The 13,263-nt window shown below is 41.6% G+C and overlaps 4 non-coding genes across 4 annotated transcripts; 2 read left to right on the top strand and 2 right to left on the bottom strand.

The window, feature by feature from the left end:
* The first annotated feature begins 2,197 nt into the window (after nucleotides 1-2,197).
* Nucleotides 2,198-2,339, top strand: LOC138235151 (U4 spliceosomal RNA). The gene has a single exon (XR_011188036.1). It is a non-coding gene; the product is annotated as a U4 spliceosomal RNA (small nuclear RNA).
* A 6,429-nt stretch (nucleotides 2,340-8,768) lies between these two features.
* On the bottom strand, nucleotides 8,769-8,842 carry trnan-guu (transfer RNA asparagine (anticodon GUU)). The gene has a single exon. It is a non-coding gene; the product is annotated as a tRNA-Asn (tRNA).
* Nucleotides 8,843-9,968: 1,126 nt separating this feature from the next.
* On the top strand, nucleotides 9,969-10,041 carry trnar-ucg (transfer RNA arginine (anticodon UCG)). The gene has a single exon. It is a non-coding gene; the product is annotated as a tRNA-Arg (tRNA).
* Nucleotides 10,042-11,590: 1,549 nt separating this feature from the next.
* trnas-uga (transfer RNA serine (anticodon UGA)) lies at nucleotides 11,591-11,672 on the bottom strand. Its single transcript has one exon. It is a non-coding gene; the product is annotated as a tRNA-Ser (tRNA).
* Between the last annotated feature and the right edge of the window lie 1,591 nt (nucleotides 11,673-13,263).

The following is a 13,263-nucleotide window of genomic DNA, read 5'->3' as shown; positions in this document are numbered from 1 at the left end:
GGTACGGAACATATTGAACTGATCGACGGCGAATTGTCTCTGAGACAGGCTTTTCACCTCTGAGCTCCCTGACTGACAGTGATCAGCTAGGTAGTGAAACAGTCAGCTGCTTCTAAGCCTTAAACAGCTGCATCTCGGCGCTTCCAAGGAGAGATGATTTGAAAGCCAAACATCGCCCATTGGGAACACCTTACTATCACTAGTTTAAGAGACTCTTAAGGTCTTGCAGAGGTGCCTGTCTAATAGCATGCGCTTTTCAAGCTATAGGTGTTTAGGCTGAGGCAGAATGCCTGTTAACAAAATGTTTTTCTAAAGGGGCCTCGCACTCTTTTCCAAGCAATGGTCACCCACCGAGTGTCACAATGTAGTCATGTCCTAGGACGTCACCTGTTAGTCTCCATTTGTCTGCCACCAACACTTTAGGTTACGGGGTCACAACCGCACCCCGGAGCGCAGAGGAGCCGTTGGCGTTCTGGTGGCGCAGATTGGGCTGAAGGTGGGGCGCTTGAATCTCGCTGTTGGAGGCCGTCTGAAACTGACCCAAGCCTTTCCCTTGAATTAAATGTAAATAAGATATGAACCCCAGATGCACATGGAATCAATCACGTGTTTCCTTTGAGCCGTTTCAAAGACTGCTCCAGAGTTTACCTTGCACAGATGCGCAAAGATTAATGATGGGGGTGCATGCTTCCAGGCGCCTTACAACTGTAGGGACTGATTAGAGACAATTCGTAGCGTGTGTTCGTTTCCATATACGCCCCGTGTTGCAATGGTAGGATGAAGTCAAATACGGCTTGGACGTGTAACGGCATTCTATCCAACTGCAGGACTTGAGGGTTTTTTTGTGCTTTGTTCTGTTTTCGTTGACATCGCATTCGTAAGAGCGTCAAAAAAAGGCAATTCCAGCATCTAACACGAATAAAAGGGCTATTGAAACTGCAGGGCTGCGCAGCTTCTAAAATCCTTGCACACAATTCTCCGTTATTGTTACTTCCTTCTTTCTGTCTAACAAAGTTCCCTTTTCCTAACCGGACGGGGAGACTTTATCATTCCAACTTGAAGCCAGCCTTAAGTCCTCTGAGGCGCATTTGTCTGCTAGCATGCTTTTGTGAAAGTTCAAATTCGGACAAACACAATCTGTGGCGTTTAGCGTGACATAGTCTTGCAGGCATCGTGCTGTCTCACTGCAATACTATACCGCTGGAGGAAACAGTCCATCTGGCCATGAAACTCATTTGAACGTCTAGCTACAGCAACTAACAATATCATGATTTATTCAGGATGTGTGGAATCAGAATGTCCCGGAGACAGCTTCCGAAATCGTGAGCATTCTCTGGTGGTGTCTTGCTGGGATCCTGTGGGCGTGTGTTGGTGGTATAGTGGTGAGCATGCAAAAGCCACTGCATTGGCCAGGAATCGAACCCGAGCCTCTTACTTGGCAGGCAAGAATTCTTCCACTGAACCACCAATGCTCAATACCTGTACCTTCAAAAAAGACGCTTTTTTGGTGCTCTGTTCAAAAAGCGTCGACATCTGTTTCCAGCTGCAAAATGCCATCCGTGGACGCTGAAGAATTTATTTATTTAGACACCGCTCAGAATCCCCTGTAAGATTCTCCCTCAGTTCTTTTGAGCAGTGTTTTACCTCTTTCAAAAGGCTTCACTTTCCTAGTCACATTCCAAGGCTCATCGAACCCGGGCTGTTTCCTCCAGCGGTATAGTATTGCAGTGAGACAGCACGATGCCTGCAAGACTATGTCACGCTAAACGCCACAGATTGTGTTTGTCCGTTCGTGTCAGTCGTCGTACAACCACGGGAAGTGGGACACAAACATGCTGCAATGCTTTCAGGACGTTAGGATTTGTTTATGCAACATCCGAGAAGAGTACTTGTGGCTTGAATGTGAACTGTACGTGCCCGCCCCCTTTCCTCTGTAGTGCATGAGTTCCTCCTGGCATGCCCTTCGTCATTGTTCTGTCATCTTGTATTTAAAGGGTTGTATTCCTGCTGCTGAAAATAAGCAACGATTTTCTCACAACGCCCTTTGTTTCCGACGGAGCCCTTGTCTGTCATGAAATTCTTCAAAACCTCAAGCTAGAAGAAGAAGACGACAAATATGAAGCGTTACAGCAACGACATGCCATGAGACGATTGATAACGATTTCCGTAGGATCCCCGCGGTTGCCTGGCAACCGTTAGCTTTGCGCAGTGGCAGTATCTTAGCCTGTGAGGTTTAGCCGAGGCGCGATTATTACTAGTTGAAAACTTTTCCCAATACCCCCCTTCCGCCGGTTTGCAATACAATCGGCGAAAGCAATTTTTGACAGTCTCGTCAGAGACTGAGCAAGGTGTTTAAAGACAGATTTTGTCATGGTAACATCATGATAGAAAGAAACGAGCTTGTTACGTTTCAACAGAAACGCTCTTTAGCTCTTTCAGCGTTATGCAGAGAACAGCGTCTGTCGAGATCACTTTTGAGTCAGCGCGAAACGCCGTGTGCTGTCAGTTTGATTTCATATTGCTCGTAGCGGCGCCCGGCTTTTGTCTGTCAAACGTTAGGTTGCGCTTCTTCATGCTGCATCGTCGGCATGAGTGGAGCTTTATAAACGTCTGTACTTACTGCGCCCCATAAGAAATCGTTTGTCCCCGTTCAAAAGAGATTGTGCGATGTCCTGCAGCAAACCTTTGACAGTTTGAAAAGAGGAATTTATTCTGCTTCCTGTGCGTGCAGTAGTTACAAAGTTGATCGCCTTTACACGATCTGCTGCAGTTTTCAGTGGGCGGGCTTTGTCAAATGGCTTGGAAAAACGCACTGTGTTTCGGCTCGGGAAACATCATGAGCAGTGTCCTGCATGTTTTCTGTGTATAGCTGTCTTTTAACGCATACAGAATTCATTCGAAATCATTGATTTCTCCAATTAACAAGGGTCCCTTAAAGGATGAGTCAAAGTAACGTCTAATCGGATTAGTTTCCTTAGAGCTGGTTCAGAGTTTGCTCAAGAGTTTACCTTTCACAGATGCGCAAAGAAGAATGTTGGGGGTGCACGCTTCAAAGCGCCTTACAGCTGTAGGGAGTGATTCGAGACGATTCGTGGCGTGTGCTCGTTCCCATATACCGTACGCCCCGGGGTGCAGTGCTAGGATGACATACAATACCGCTTGGGCACGTAACGGCGTTATATGCAAGTGCGGGATGTGAGGGTTTTCGTTTGTTCGTTTTGTTTTGCTCTGCTTTGCTTTGTTTCGTGGTCAAGAGGCGTAAGGTAAGTCGTAATCCAGGGAGAACACTGGTGGCAAACAGTCCGAGGTGAGAGGCGAGGTCCAAAGTCGAAAAGGCAGAAGGGGAGTCCAATATCCAGAATAAACGAGGTAATGGAAAAACGCCAGGTAGAGCTCTCAAGGAGTAGACTCAATACCGAGCAGCGGGAAGCAGGTAAAGATGGTAAAAATAGCACTGCGTACCGCACGGTGGAGTGTGTGCAGGTGGGTTAACTCGTGCGGCGGCGTTTGTTAATAATCACCCACTGCTGGTGCTGATTAGATCGCTTATGAGTTGGTCTTAACTGCCTGGCGGTCATGACAAGCTCCTCTTTAAGCTGTGGTTTAGTTTTGCATTCATGTGTTTCTAGAGCAGTTATTTATAGGGGTGGGTGGGTCTTTCACAGAGGCTCAGGACAAATCCCCCACATGAAATTTTACTGTGTGCGTTCAGACAGTCACAGGTCAAGAGCCAGGCAGGAGGACAATGGACAGAAGAGCCAACGAACTAAAAATAAAAGAACGAATATGAAAAAGCCACCATCTTTTTCTTTTTGACATTTTCCGACTTTCATGCAAGCCAGGACAAAGTTGCTCGTACAGATGCAGCCATTCAAAGTAAGCGGTACAGACACGTACCGCAGGTAAGATGACACGCGATACCGCGGTGCGTGATTGGTTGACCGACAGGGGCACTCGTGGTCCGTTGGTCTGTCGTAGAAAGACTTACTGTAAACGTCTTTACTGTGCCCGTTGTAGATATTGAATTTTACCACTGAAGGGAAATCTTAGTAGCTGAGCATAAAAAGAATAGGAGCATACTGTAACGCGTGTGAAGGCCATAAACGATATTAATTTTGGAACGTAAACATACAGTATATAGCTGGTCTTGGTACTTTAAAGAAAAAAATACACACCAGTATTCCATTTCTCCCTAAACATTGTAAGCTTCGAAGTCTTTAACTAACGTGATACCGGAGTCAACAAGCATACTTTTAGAATTTGATTAAAAGGGAATATAATATGGAATCGCGTATCTAAAGAATTTAATAACGGTATGATTATATCCGTGTACTGCGGCAGAGCTATGTAGGGCTGTTTCGCCTGCCTGATCATGCGAGCTGTCTTGTAGCCTACTGGTCTAGGTGCGTGACTACCAACTGGCAGGTTGTGTGTTCGAATCCAGCTGCTGCTGGACTTTTCATTTTTATTTATTTATTTTTTAATCGCGTAACATAAACATATTACCGTATGCAAACTGTACTGTATACAGTATGTATATGTATATTTAATGTCTTAACTGTGCCCGTTTAATTGAATTAAAAAAAAATATTTAACACGAACATTAAGCTGTTTACATCTTCCGCCTGAGAACAGTCACCCGTTGCTACCCAACGCAGAATGGTGATTGGCTGACCCCTCTGATTGGAGAAAAAAGACGTGCTGGTGTGCTATACCAGGAAGAGGATTTCTTTCTATTCAAAACGTGTATTTTAAAAGTTTAAGAAGTAAAAACCTTACAGCGTACACAGATTTCTAAACTGATCAGGATCGTTATCTTTGTCTTATGCATAATAATGTTCACCGCTCTGTCCAGCAAATTAATAATAAACTTTATTTTATATAGCTTTTTAAACGAATAAGTAATTAGATTGCTCATAAACCTAATCACTTGCTTTTTCTTTTTATTTAGGCTCAGATTTCAACTATAGATCGTATTATTAATAACCATAATAACAACCAACCAACAAAAACAACCATATAAACATAATACCAACCAAAAACATAGATAACAACCACAATACAAAATCAAATAATCAAACCATTTTACACTCGCAAAGTCCTCCAATTATCATAATCCCGCCCCTTATGCAAAACCAAACCTTCCTCCCATCCCAGTTTATCCTGTTTATCATAAACAAAATCCACCTCAATTTTCAACATAAAGCATTACACAAAATCAATACCTCAACACTCCATACTCAACAACGATAATTCACAAACAGCCAGAACATGTAACTACACATTCCCAAACATACCTACTTTCCATAGCCCCGCCCCTTATGCAAAACCAACATCCCTCCCCTGTTCTCTCTTTCCCCTGGCGGTTGTAATTGTTTTTATTTTCAAATAAATTTTAGCAAAGTCATGTATTTTAAAAATCTTAAGATTTTTCTATTTATGTCTTTATTTAGTGGTTTCATTAGTGACAAAGGCTAAACTTTCTTGGAAAAATGTCTTTTATGTAAACCATGTTTGCTATTAATTCATTCAGGGCTAAAATATGTTCATTGTCTTCTAATGAAAGAAGGGTTCCTTTCGCCGTAGTCGGGAGCCTAGCCTTTAACTAGTAAGTACTGTATTTACTGGGTTTTTGAGGGGGTGTCTTTCGCTGGAAATCTCGCCTCTTACTTTGAAAATACCCGTGAAACCGGTTCAATTCGTCACAGCCAGCACTCCTGCAGAGAGTTGGGTTGTACAGTACTTGCAGTGTATACAGTACACGCGTTATGCTCTTCGTTAATGTCTGTGAAGTTTTATTTAATCTCTGAGCCATACTGATTCTTCTGGAAGCACACCAGTATTCCACTTTCTCCCTAAACATTTTTAGGATCAGAGTCTTACATGTGGTTATTTCAAAAACGTTTGTACGTGCTCCTTCTTACCATGTTACTGTTTACCGTTACTGACCATATTAAGTTTAAGTGCCTGTGGGCACTTTTCCTGTCCGTGGGGGGTGGACCGTCTTTCATTAGAAGGTTAGTCTGTTCTACTCTGAGAATGTAGAGGGGGTGGGAAGTGCCCGCGGTCATTTAATTAGTATTAAAATCTTAGTTATCTTTCTAGTTCACAGGTTTGCATGCATAATTTAATTTTGAAAGCCACTGAGACATCAGGTACTACTGTTGTATTTATGAAAAAGAAACAAAACAAAAAACATACTAACAACTGTGCCATCCTACTCCTTAGTTAATACATTTTATTATTCATAAACAGTTAACATTGTTAGCAAAATATTTTGAATTATATTTAACCCTATTTTTTCTTTAGTTTTGTATTTAACTTATTATATGATAGTCAGACTTAATGTATATTAATGTATATTTGAACAATGAAAATATATTTTTACAAGATTTTACATTAAGCACTTAAAATTAATATGGTTAATAATAGTAAACTGTAACATGCTGTAACAAGATCGGTTAAACTTCGAAGAAAATCCTTTCAGAGAAAATGTTTCAGGTGTGAAGAACAAACCTGTTCCCACACACCCTGCCCCCACTACCATTAGAATATACACAAACATTTTAGCGTTTCATTCTGAGCAGAAGACCCTCACACCTGAAGAGTGCTGGCTGTGACGAATTAAACCGGTTTTACAGGTTTCAATCACAGATTGGGACTCAGTAAAGTAACACACAGCGCCACTGGATTTGATAATACTGTACCTAACCAAAATCAGCAATATGGAAACAGAACCTGTGTAATTGTTGATAGATGATGTACTCATAACATTTTTTCAAGACGAACTACAACATTTAAAAAATGACTTGTATGTACTTGATATCTCTAATCAATCCACGGGTTCCAGCACAAAACGAAACTAAAACGCATACCGTTTCGCGCTTCTTATTAGTTGCTCAAAAGTAATTTGACCGTATGAAATGCATAATATAAACCTAGAAACATATACGTGAGCAGTACTTAAGCACTGTAGTATCGGTGTTAAGACATACCTCTCAAATACTGTAAATCAAGTTAAAAATATCTCAAGACCGATTCTGGTCGTAATGAAACCATGTTTCGTGTATGTTTTCTTTTTCATCTTGAAATAACTCATTTCTAAATACCTTTTTCACTGTTAACATCTTGTAGCAACTTTGCGACAAAATATACACTCTGACAGTTCATCCTGCTACCAACATTAAATAAAACAAATCTTAAGATTTCTATATTTATGTCTTTATTTAGTGGTTTCATTCGAAGCTTACAATGTTTAGGGAGAAATGGAATACTGGTGTGTATTTTTTTCTTTAAAGTACCGAGACCAGCCATATACTGTATGTTTATGTTAAGATTTCCCTTCAGTGGTAAAATTAGATATGAATATTCAATACTTAAACGGGCACAGTTAAGACATTAAATATACATATACATATTGTATACAGTACAGTTTGCATACGGTAATATGTTTATGTTACGCGATTAAAAAATAAATAAATAAAACTGGAAGGTCCAGCAGCAGCTGGATTCGAACACACAACCTGCCAGTTGGTAGTCACGCACCTAGACCAGGAGGCTACAAGACAGCTCGCATGATCAGGCAGGCGAAACAGCCCTACACAGTTCTGCCGCAGTACACGGATATAATCATACCGTTATTAAATTCTTGAGATACGCGATTCCATATTATATTCCCTTTTAATCAAATTCTAAAAGTATGCTTGTTGACGTATCCGGTATCACGTTAGTTAAAGACTTCGAAGCTTACAATGTTTAGGGAGAAATGGAATACCGGTGTGTATTTTTCCTTGTGATATTTTAAGCTCTAGTTGAATGATAGGTGTCGCATTTTAAATCATTCTCGTAGTAGAAATTATGAAACGCCCTGTTAAAAGCAAGGAAGTTTTTATGCCCCGTTGAAGTAAAACAAAATGCCTGACAAAGTATGGCTTGGACAGATTCCAAGTGCTTGTACAAATGTGCTAAAGAAATTATACTTTGAGTATACAGCTTGTCCAAAGTCATCCATTATTAATACTATTAGTAATATCTTCAGTAAAGGCTTTGATGCATAAATATTTCTGATAAAGGTAGGTTGTGTACTTTTGTCCAACTGAGCAATCTTGCTTTCATAAAATATACCAACATTTGAATGACTGATGATTAACATGCTGTGATACACAGTTCAAAATTAAAGGCTCGAATGCTGTACATGAGAGGTTAAGCTCCCCCTGGCGGTTTTACAAGGCGACGCCGGATAGCTAGTCACGTGACACACGTGATACCGCGTGATACCCCGGTGGGCGTGTCGCGGTATGCCGTGAAATACCTCACCCATTTTGAATGGCTACATCTGTAGCTACTTGTGGATTCAAATACTTTATCGAGTGCTTTGATGAGTTTTTGCAATTTGATTGTCGTCCTGTCAGCCTGTTTCTGTTTTTTTTTTCAATCTAGTGATGGAAAGTAAGAGGGAAATGATGGAGCAATCCATAACCGCTCCGGAAAAATGGCAGAAAGAAATGGCCCGTCACTAAGGACATTTGTGAAGCAGAGGAGTGACATCACCACAAAGTGACTTATTCTGCTGATCGTTTTGGTGAATAATGATTGAGGCGCGTTAAGAGAAAGGTAGCTGCGTCAGCATGCTTAGGCTGCAAAGGATCAAACAAAGGTTTACTCCATGCTGAAAAGAGAAGAAAAGAAGCACAACGTTTCAACTGTGGAGCCTTCTGCGCCATCTTCTTTAGCGGTGATGATGTTTACATTGGAAAAACTGAGACATGCATCTCTGGGTGGGCTTGAACCACCAACCTTTCGGTTAACAGCCGAACGCGCTAACCGATTGCGCCACAGAGACTGACGGCCGCTTGTGCTCCCTACATTTGCAGGTTTATGGTCAAAGAAAACAATCACTTGCGCTTCTTGCAGCCGGCAATCTTTTTCCACTGACAACCAAGAAATGGATTTCATCTTTCACAAGCTGTATGGATTTCTTCAAAAACAAGTTATTCCAGAAAGGAAATGAATTCTTGCATTAAACTGAACCAAGCTGTACATGTTTGTCTGAAATGAGACATTCGGCACAACAAGACACGGAGAGAGGCACCACTGGTATTCAGACCCACGATCGCCTGCTTACTAGGCGGGCACTTTAAGCCACAAGGGAGCACCGCACTTTTACAGACACTTGGACACATCTGCGTTCGGTGTGCACTTAACATGCTCTCTGAGCCCGTTGCCTCCGTCCCATTTAATAGCAGAACTGACGCCAAGAGAAATGATGAGAAATGGCATTTATCGGGCACTTTTCATGTCCAAGCTGTGCATTCTTTGGCAACACCATTTTTTCTTTTGTTTAATTTCTATACTTATTGATAGAATAAAAAGGATATGTCATGTACTGTAAGGGAAATGTCTCTTTTTTTTAATGGGGAAAGCTAGCACCAGCAAATGTTGTGTTTAGAAGAAGTGATTTAACATGACACGTGACCTAATTTACCGGAGCAAAAGCTCACCCAGCAAGCCCTGCTTTACTTCTACAGGAGAGAAGTACTGTAGAGTCTGCAAGATGTTCAGCTGGGTAGCTACGTCAGCATGCCTCGGCTGCAAAGGAACAAGCAATGGGTTTATTGCATGCTGAAAAGAGAAGAACGGAAACAGTGTTTCGACTGTGAGGTCTTCTCACACCTGTAAAAGGCTCCATGGTTTTCTTTCTTCTCTTTTCAACATGGAATACACCTATTGTCTGCAAGATGTGACAATTTCATGGTGTTTTGGAAGAAAACCTTTTTTCTTTGAATTCAAAATCAATCGGAATTTCAGCACGACACATCAACACTTTTTCTGTTTTAAGGAGATGATATTTTAAACCTGATAAAAATAGTAGGAAACACAAGTTTCTTGCTGTGAAAATTTAGATGGGGAAGTGTACTACTAGTAGCAGTGTAGAGCTCTCTGTGGTGGCGTGCAAGCGCATGTTCTATGGGCCAGTGGCGTAATGGATAACGCGTCTGACTTCGGATCAGAAGATTGTAGGTTCGAGTCCTGCCTGGCTCGTGAGGCTTTTAAACCTCTCAGGTTCCTCGGTAACAGGTTGCCGTCATGTATATGAACTATAGAAAAGCATTTGCCACAACCCGTAAATTAGCACGCAAGTGCGGGCTAGTGAACACAGAACTGTATGGAGATCATCTCCAGCTCCGAGCTCAATTGCAATGAAAAAACATGCAGAGCAGCTGAATTTGTGCTCGGTAGGGTGGGGAGGACTCAGCATTGCTATTGTTCTAATTGGCATGAACTGCAGGGGATCTGAATCAGAACATGTCAGTTAGTTCGATCATTGCGTCAATATGTAGGCCACGTTAATACAGAATTATTACTTTGTCTGTCTCGTCTTTGTATATAGCTGAATGTCCCTGACAATTTCATGTTAGTTTTTAAGAACGACATTGGTGCTAATATATACATATATAGCATATAAGGAACACGTAAAAGTTTAGTCCATGCTAAAAAGATAAGAAAACCGCCACAACGTTTCATCTTGGAATAAATCTTTACTTGTTGTTTTGCAGCCTACCCATTCTGACCTAACTCCTCCCTTGAAATTCCCTAACAGATAAGGGTACGTAACGGCTCATGCGATGCTCAGTTGCAATTTGTCCCAAAACAAACAAGAACAGCAGCTGAGGGTTTGAGTTTGAACATGCACTGTATTAAAGCAGCTTTTATTTCCATTGATAAATGCTAGATATTCCTACAGAGATTCTCCAGGTGAGTACGCGATTCCTGTTTCTGTTTCTATTTCTGTTTCATATATAAATATATACAGTATATATATATATGTTACATGTGTCTCTGCAATAGTACAAATGTGTTATACACTATCAGGGGCTGCTTTTTTGTGCACCTCATCTACAACAAGGGTTTTTTTTTCATTTATGTTTGTGGACCTTCACTATTTGAGGAAGTGAGTTAGATAAGAAAGTTACAGGTATGGTGAGCAATGACTGACAAAGGCACGTACTGCGTATTCCTTATAGAAGTGTAAGCAATTTGTTCTAAAAAACACCGGCTAAAGTCCAACATCGTTAGCAATCTTATTACTTAAACAGAATTAACATCAATAAACTGTAAGGTGCTGGTACATGCGAGTAGATTTGATCTTCTATTAAACAAAAATGCAATTACAGCTCTAAAAAGGTCAACCTAGACTTCTGTAACAGATCTGTTCAGGTCATCGCTGTTCCTCTGACCTTGTGAGTCTTTGGAATTTTAAAAGTGTATTTTGCTTGCCTTTCATGTGGTCTGTGTACAAGTCACTGTGGCGTATGCGGTCCTACACAGCCTTGCTATAGACGTGACGAGCCTCCGCTATGTTGCAATGGAGAACAGGTTCAGTACGGAGCTGCCGAGAAAATTCAGCTGGAAAGCTCGTTGCAGAAAAGCATCGGTATCTGTGTCCAGCGGCAAAGCGTCCTTCGTGGGTGCTGAAGAATCGATTTCACAGGCTGCGGGTCCAGGCGATTTAGAGTGTTAAAGGTCCCAGCGAAAACGAAACGGCGCTGGTCCTTTTACACGCACGCACGCAACCAAATGCAAAGGACGCTGTAGTCGGCAGGATTTGAACCTCCGCGGGGAGACCCCAACAGATTTCAAGTCCGTCACCTTAACCACTCGGCCACGACTACAGCGAGCGCCGTGGCCGCTGCCTTCTTGCTACAATCGAACAGGGAGTGCGAGGCGGCGGCGGCAGCGGAGGCAACTTTTTTCAAGTTCGCTCTCCGTTTAAGAAACCTTTTACGCCATACGTGCAAGCACACACACACACCTCAGAGGACTTAAGGGTGGCTTCAAGTTGGAATGATAAAGTCTCCCCGTTCGGACATGAAAACAGAACGTTCTTAGACAGAAAGCAATCAACAACGGAGACATGTGGACGACGATTTTAGTCACTGCACTTTGAATAGCATTTTTGCTCCAGTTACAGGAGATGCACCAATGGCCCTTGACCTACGCTCTTACCAATGCCTTGAACATTCAAACAAAACAGCCCTCAAGTCCTGCGGTTTAATATAACGCTGTTACGTGTCGAGGCAGTATTTGACTCTGTCCTACCGTTGAGACACGGGGCGTATATGGAAACGAACACATGCTACGGATCGTCTCTAATCGGTCCCTACAGTTGGAAGGCCCCTTGAAGCGTGCACCCCCATCATTCATCTTTGCGCATCTGTGAAAGGTAGACTCTTGAGCAATGTTTGAGCCAGCTCTAAGGCAACTAGTGCTATTGGATAGAGACCTCTGGAAGATCCTAAGAGTCTCTTAACACCACTTCCACAGCAAGCTTAATTGTTCGCTGGAGGTCTCCCACCCAGGTACTGACCAGGCAAAGAATCACCACTACATTGAATGAGGAAGTTAATCCTGAAATCCAATTACATATCTCAAGGTAAGACAAATCCATAAGAACATGTCTTAGTATTACTTCGTTTATCCTATTCCATAATGTCATTATATATAATACCATACAACAGTACGATCCTTACTAACTGCATGCGTTAAAATTGCACATCAGCACATAGCAGGGGGCACATAGCCGCGATGTATTATCAATGTTAAATTTCAACCATAATATCGACAACATTAATAAACGCATACGTTGAGAAAATATCGAACCCAGCATATTTTCCGGTTATATACCACAATGCATTGCTAGTATTCGTTGGTCACCATTTTGGACACGTTTTTCAAACGTAGAAGTATATCCGCAAATATCTCAGCAATCCTCTTTTGACGAGTAAGTATGAACAATAATAATACTATCTGAATACACACAGATCTTTCTTAATATTATTTTGATTAAAATAGTACGTGAATAAGCAAAAAATGGTACATAAAAATAGTGTGAATGGGGAAGATGGCACAAAATCGTTTTGCCATTTCTCTATTCTTATTCTATGTTGTACTTTCAAACTTTAGGTACTCTTTAATTAGGACAGACTTTATTGCTCAACTGCTATGATGCAAGCCAAATTTTATACATTTATTTCAGCTTTGAGCTTTCAGCTTTGTCCAACCTTGAACTCACCGGCCGTGGTTAACGCGTGTTGGATTTTAACGGGCTCTGTGTGTTCGATGTACATAAGCCACTGAATGCTGGGTGTAGAAAATCGTTTTTGCTGGTGGTGGTAATTGTCATGGGGTAGCAACGCTATCGTCTCTTCCTGTAAAAACATAAGTCTGAACATGGCCATGCAGACACTAGCGATGGTCACAAAC

This window comes from Lepisosteus oculatus, unplaced genomic scaffold (assembly GCF_040954835.1).
Source record: "Lepisosteus oculatus isolate fLepOcu1 unplaced genomic scaffold, fLepOcu1.hap2 HAP2_SCAFFOLD_78, whole genome shotgun sequence".
Lineage (NCBI taxonomy): Eukaryota > Metazoa > Chordata > Actinopteri > Semionotiformes > Lepisosteidae > Lepisosteus > Lepisosteus oculatus.
This window is presented reverse-complemented; position numbering and strand designations above follow the sequence as displayed.